The sequence below is a fragment of the Dendrobates tinctorius genome, unplaced genomic scaffold (genome assembly GCF_039654945.1).
Source record: "Dendrobates tinctorius isolate UK_male_01 unplaced genomic scaffold, ASM3965494v1 ptg000156l, whole genome shotgun sequence".
NCBI lineage: Eukaryota > Metazoa > Chordata > Amphibia > Anura > Dendrobatidae > Dendrobates > Dendrobates tinctorius.
Window position 1 is genome coordinate 9,512,200 of NW_027361823.1, and position 6,988 is coordinate 9,519,187.

Consider the following 6,988-nt stretch of genomic DNA (forward strand, 5'->3'; position numbering starts at 1 on the left):
GGTACACACATGCAGATTTTCACACACCAGAAGAACTACACTGTACCATGATTACAGATATTTTAGAGGTCCTGATGTAAAATATGAAAATAGGTTTTTCCATGAACCATGCTCTAGACTGTTCTTGGACACCCTGTACTGGGATCAGAATGGGAATTGTGCTGCCAGTTGTAAACTGACAGAACAAATGAAATTGCTTTTTAGAGGCACCGTGCCACATGTCTCCCTCTCTAGATGTAAAGGGAAAACATGGAAATTCCTTGGAGATTTTGTGGAAAAGTGTAAGGAGATTAAACAATGGGAGGATTTGGGTGATGGCTTATTTTACAATGCCAGACTGCAGGCATATTCACAAGTACTAAATTGGAACACCATTTCTAAACCCAGTGTCCACCTGCAGCGAGGCAGGGGAATGAGTTGAGAAATGTTGATGCTCTCCCAAGAACAAGAGGAAGAGTTGGCCACATATCCTGAATCTTTGTGGTCCACAGGACCTGCAGATGTGGGATTAATAAAAGGGGTAGAACCTGTCTCAATAACACCAAAATCCACTTTTAGGCCCCACCAGAGACAGTATCCCATTAAGCAAGAAGCTGAGCAGGGCATAGAACCCATTATTGGGAGCCTTCTTCAGGCTGGGGTGATTGTGCCCTGTCCCAGCTCACCTTGTAACACACCCTTGTTTCCGGTCAGGAAGGCGCCCCCATCTGTTGGATGGCGTTTGGTTCAGGACCTTCAGGCTGTAAACAAGGCTGTGATTCCAAGAGCTCCCACAGTACCAGACCCTCATACTTTGCTAAATGACTTGAGGCCAAAAAATAAGGTTTTTACTGTAATAGATATCAGTGATGCATTTTTCAGTATTCCGGTACATCCAGATAGCCAGTTGCATTCACGTATAAGGGAAAAAGGTATACATTCACCAGGATCCCTCAAGGATACTGTGAAGCACCTACTATTTTTTCTCAGGCAATGTCGGCTAACCTAGCTCAATTTGAGCCGCCAGGAGGAAGCCAGATACTCTTATATGTGGATGACATACTATTGGCATCAGAAAACGAGGAGATTTGTAAAACAGATACTAAGGCCTTATTATGGTTCTTGTGGGAGCAAGGACACAAATTAAACAAGAACAAACTACAGTTGTGGCAAACTACTGTCAAATATCTAGGATACAACCTGTCGCATGAAGGGAAGCATCTTGATGAGGGTAGGAAAATGGCCATCCTGCAAGCTCCCAAACCAATCACAAAAAGGCATATGATGTCCTTTTTTGGGATGACTAATTTTTGCAGGAGCTGGATAGCCAACTATGCGGCTATTACAGGTCCCCTTAGTGCGCTTATCTTTGATGAACCATTGGCTGCACAAGATAATATATCTTGGACACCTGAGGCCGAGAAAGCCTTTTGTGAGTTAAAGCAGGTTATAGTTAGTTCCTCGGTCCTCGGACTACCAGATTACGCAAAACCTTTTGTCCAGACCGTTGACTGTAAAAATGGGTACATGACCTCTGTGCTTCTGCAGGAATTCGGAGGCAAGAGTAGGCCACTGGCCTACTATTCCTCCAAGTTGGATGCAGTAGCGAGAGCCTTGCCCCCATGTGTTCAAGCAGTAGTCGCAGCAGCGGAGGCTGTAAAAGCCTAAGCCTCACTAGTACTGTTTCACCCTCTCACACTCAGAGTACCACATGCTGAGGCCATTATACTTCTGCAGAATAAGATCTCATATCTTTCTCCCTCCAGACATCTCTCTTGCATGACTTTGTTATTATCACAACCACACCTGATGATAGAAAGATGCACTACACTAAACCCATCCACACTTCTGCCGATATCTCTTGGTGGGGAAGCCCATAACTGCTTAGACTCCATCTCAGAGAGAGTGCTTCCTCGAGCCGATCTTAAAGATATACCGATCCCAGATAGTGACTTAGTCCTGTTCGTAGATGGATCCTGTAAAAAGAACTCAGATGGTACAAATGCTACAGGATATGCAGTGGTAACACAAGATAAAGTCCTCATAGCGAAGGCGCTCCCAAAACACCTATCAGCACAAGCGGCAGAACTTGTAGCCCTAACTGAAGCTTGTAAACTTGCTAAAGACAAAATTGTGACTATATACACGGATAGTCAATATGCCTTCTCTACCACACATGTGTTTGCACAACAGTGGAAGAATAGGGGTATGGTTACTTCCACAGGTAAAGAAATAAATCCTAAAAATCTCATTTTAAACCTATTGGATGCAATACAACTTCCCAAGAAAATAGCGATATGTAAATGTGCAGCACATACACGGAAAGATGATCCCATTTCCAGGGGAAATGATAAGGCAGATAAGGCGGCAAAACAAGCAGCTACCACAAATATACTGACATTACATGAGACAAGTCTAGAAATTATTGACTTACAGATCCTCAAAGACATGCAACAGACATCACCAAAATCTGAACAAACTAAATGGGTAACAAAGGGGGCCATCTTAAAAGATGGTCTATATGTATCTACGGAAAATAAATATATACTACCCAGTAATCTCTTCAGATATGCTGCAGTATTGAACCATGGCATAAGCCATGTCTCAACAGGAGGGATGGTAGAGATCATATCTAAGGTATTTACAACATATGGCTTTACAAACTATTCAAAAATTTTTTGTTTAACGTGCATTACTTGTGCAAAAAATAATTCCCAAGGGAACCTGAGACCAAAGAGAGGACAATTTCCTCACCCTGAATACCCATTCCAACACATTTGTATGGATTTTATTGAACTAAACAAATGTGAAGGAAAAAAGTACTGTCTTGTAATTATAGATGCTTTCAGCAGGTGGATTGAAGTTTTTCCGGCTGTCCACCCTGATGCATTGACGGTAGCGAAGGCCCTTCTAAAGGAAATCATACCCAGATTTGGGGTTCCAGAAAAAATATATAGTGACAATGGTCCGCATTTTGTAAACCAAGTAATATCATCATTAGCAAAAACATTGTCAATTGAGTTGAGAAACCAATGTGCCTATCATCCTCAGTCCGCCGGACTGGTTGAGAGACACAATGGGATTTTAAAAAATTAAGCTGAGAAAGACCATGCAGGAAACAGGGAAAAATTGGTTGTACTGTCTCCCATTGGTTGTATTAAACATGCATGTCACACCGACATCTGTAGGGTTAACACCCTTTGAAGTAATATATGGGAGACCTTTTTTGTTACCTCAGCTAAAACCCTTTAACCCTTTCACCCCCAAGGGTGGTTTGCACGTTCATGACCGGGCCAATTTTTACAATTCTGACCACTGTACCTTTATGAGGTCATAACTCTGGAACGCTTCCATGGATCCCGGTGATTCTGACATTGTTTTCTCGTGACATATTGCACTTCATGTTAGTGGTAAAATTTCATTCAAATAACTTGCGTTTATTTGTGAGAAAAATGGAAATTTGGCGAAAATTTTGAAAATTTCGCAATTTTCCAACTTTGAATTTTTATTCCCTTAAATCACAAAGATACGGCACACAAAAAACTTGATCACTAACATTTCCCACATGTTTACTTTACATCAGCACAATTTTGGAACCAAAATTTTTTTTTGTTAGCAAGTTATAAGAGTTAAAAGTTGACCAGCGATTTCTCATTTTTACAACACCATTTTATTTTTAGGACCACATCACATTTGAAGCCACTTTGAGGGGTCTATATGATAGAAAATACTCAAAAGTGACACCATTCTAAAAACTGCACCCCTTAAGGTGCTCAAAACCACATTCAAGAAGTTTATTAACCCTTTAGGTGCGTCACAGGAATTTTTTTGAATATTTAAAAAAAAAAATGAACATCTAACTTTTTCACAAAAAAAATACTTCAGGTTCAATTTTTTTTATTTTACCAAGGGTAACAGGAGAAATTGGACTGCAAAAGTTATTGTGCAATTTGTCCTGAGTACGCTGATACCTGATATGTGGGGGGGAACGACTGTTTCGGCGCATGGCAGAGCTCAGAAAGGAAGGAGCGCCGTTTGACTTTTTCAATGCAAAATTGGCTGGAATTCAGATCTGACGCCATGTCACGTTTGGAGAGTCCCTGGTGTACCTAAACAGTGGAAACCCCCTACAAGTGACCACATTTTGGAAAGTAGACCCCCCAAGGAACTTATCTAGATATGTGGTGAGAACTTTGAACCCACAAGGGCTTTACAGAAGTTTATAACGTACAGCCGTACAATTAAAAAATCATATTTTTTTCCACAAAAATGATCTTTTCACCCTCAATTCTTATTTTTCCAAGGGTAACAGGACCCTAAAAGTTATTGTGCAATTTGTCCTGAGTACGCTGATACCCCACATGTGGGGGTAAACCACTATTTGGGCGCATGGCAGAGCTCGGAAGGGAAGCAGCGCCATTTGACTTTTTGGCTGGAATTGAGATCGGACACCATGTCGCGATTGGAAAACCCCTGATGTACCAAAACAGTGGAAACCCCCCACAAATGACACCATTTTGGAAACTAGACCCCCTAAGGAACTTATCTAGATGTGTGGTGAGAACTTTGAACCCCCAGTGCTTCACAGAAGTTTATAACGCCCGGGCGTGAAAATAAAAAATTCGTATTTTTTCCACAAACATGATCTTTTAGTCACCATTTTTTTATTTTCCCAAGGGTACCAGGAGAAATTGCACCGCAAAAGTTGTTGTCCAATTTGTCCTGAGTATGCTGATACCCCATATGTGGGAGAAAACTACTGTATGGGCACACGTCGGGGCTCGGAAGGGAAGTAGTGACGTTTTGGAATGCAGACTTTGATGGAATGGTCTGCGGGTGTCATGTTGCCTTTGGAGAGCCCCTAATGTACCTAAACAGTGGAAACCCCCACAAATGACCCCATTTTGAAAACTAGACCCCCTAAGGAACTTATCTAGATGTGTGGTGAGCACTTTGAACCCCCAAGGGCTTCACAGAAGTTTATAATGCCCGGGCATGAAAATAAAAAAATCGTATTTTTTCCACAAACCTGATCAATTAGTCCCCAATTTTTTTATTTTCCCAAGGGTAACAGGAGAAATTGAACCCCAAAAGTTGTTGTCCAATTTGTCCTGAGTACGCTGACACCCCATATGTGGGAGAAAACTACTGTATGGACACACGTCGGGGCTCGGAAGGGAAGTAATGACGTTTTGGAATGCAGACTTTGAGGGAATGTTCTGCTGGTGTCATGTGCGTTTGGAGAGCCCCTGATGTACCTAAACTATTGAAACTCCCCACAAATGACCCCATTTTGGACACTAGACCCCCCACGGAACTTATCTAGATGTGTGGTGAGCACTTTGAACCCCCAAGTGCTTCACAGAAGTTTATAACGCTCGGACGTGAAAATAAAAAAATCATTTTTTTTCTCAAAAATGATATTTTTGCCCCCAGTTTTTTATTTTCCTAAGGGTAACAGGAGAAATTGGACCCCAAAAATTGTTTTGCAATTTGACGTGAGTAGGCTGATACCCTACATGTGGGGGTAAAACACTTTTTGGGCGCATGGCAGAGCTTGGAAGGGAAGGAGCACCATTTGACTTTTTCAACTCGGAATTGGCTGGAATTGAGATCAGACGCCATGTTGCATTTGGAGAGCCCCTGATGTGCCCAAACAGTGGAAACCCCCAATTCTAACTCCAACCCGAACCCCAACACACCCCTAACCCTAATCTCAGCCCTAACCCTAGCCCTAACCCTAGCCCTAATGGAAAAATGGAAATAAATAAAAAAAAATTTATTTTATTATTTTTCCCTAACTAAGGGGGTGATAATGGGGGGTTTGATTTACTATTTATGGCGGTTTTTATATTTGGCAGCTGTCGCACGCTAAAAGACGCTTTTTATTGTAAAAATAGTTTTTGCATCACCACATATTGAGAGCTATAATTTTTCCGTATTTTGACCCACCGAGTCATGTGAGGTCTTATTTTTTGCGGGACGAGTTGACGTTTTTATTGGTACCATTTTCGGGCACGTGACATTTTTTGATCGCTTTTTATTCCGATTTTTGGGACGCAGAATGAACAAAAACCAGCGTTTCATGAATTTCTTTTGGGGGGTGCGTTTACACCGTTCCGCGTGCGGTAAAATTGATAAAGCGGTTTTATTCTTCGGGTCAGTACGGTTACAGCGATACCTCATTTAGGTCTTTTTTTATGTTTTGTCGGTTTTATGCAATGAAAACTATTTTATATAAAAAATAATTATTTTTGCATCGCTTTATTCTGCGAGCTATAACTTTTTTATTTTTTCGCTGATGATGCTGTGTGGTGGCTCGTTTTTCGCGGGACAAGATGACGTTTTCAGCGGTACCATGGATATGCGTCTTTTTGATCGCGCGTTATTACACTTTTTGTTTGGCGGTATGATAATAAATCATTATTTTTTGCTTTGTTTTTTATTTTTATTTTTTAAGGGGTTCGCTAAAGGGGTTAACTAATGGGACAGTTTTATAGGGCGGGTCGTTATGGACGCGGCGATACCTAATATGTGTACTTTTATTGTTTTGTTTTGTTTTTTATTTCCAACACTTTTTTTATTTATTTTTTTTAACTTTATTAAATAGTCCCAGGTGGGACATCACTGTCCTGTGACAGATCGCTGATCCTGTGACAGATCACTGTGACAGATCAGCGATCTGTCACAGGCAGTGCAGAAGGCTTCCTCATGCCTGCGCTTTGCAGGCACTGAGGAAGCCAGCTTCCTGCAGGCCCCCGTCGCCATCTTGGATTCGGGGGCCTGCAGGAAAGGAGCCCCCCGCAGCAGCGCTGCACATTGCGCTGCCGTGGGGGGCTCAGGGAAGCACGGAGGGAACCCCCTCCCTGCCGATGCTTCCCTTTAACCCCCGGTACACCGCGATCATGTTTGATCGCAGTGTGCAAGGGGTTAACGTGTCGGGGGCGGTCCGTGACCGCCCCTGACACATTGTGCCGGGTGTCAGCTGTGATAATCAGCTGACACCCGG

The 6,988-nt window shown here is 42.2% G+C and overlaps 1 pseudogene; it reads left to right on the forward strand.

The window, feature by feature from the left end:
- LOC141051226 (uncharacterized) overlaps positions 1–6,988 on the forward strand; it is a 108,267-nt pseudogene that overhangs the window by 86,543 nt on the left and 14,736 nt on the right.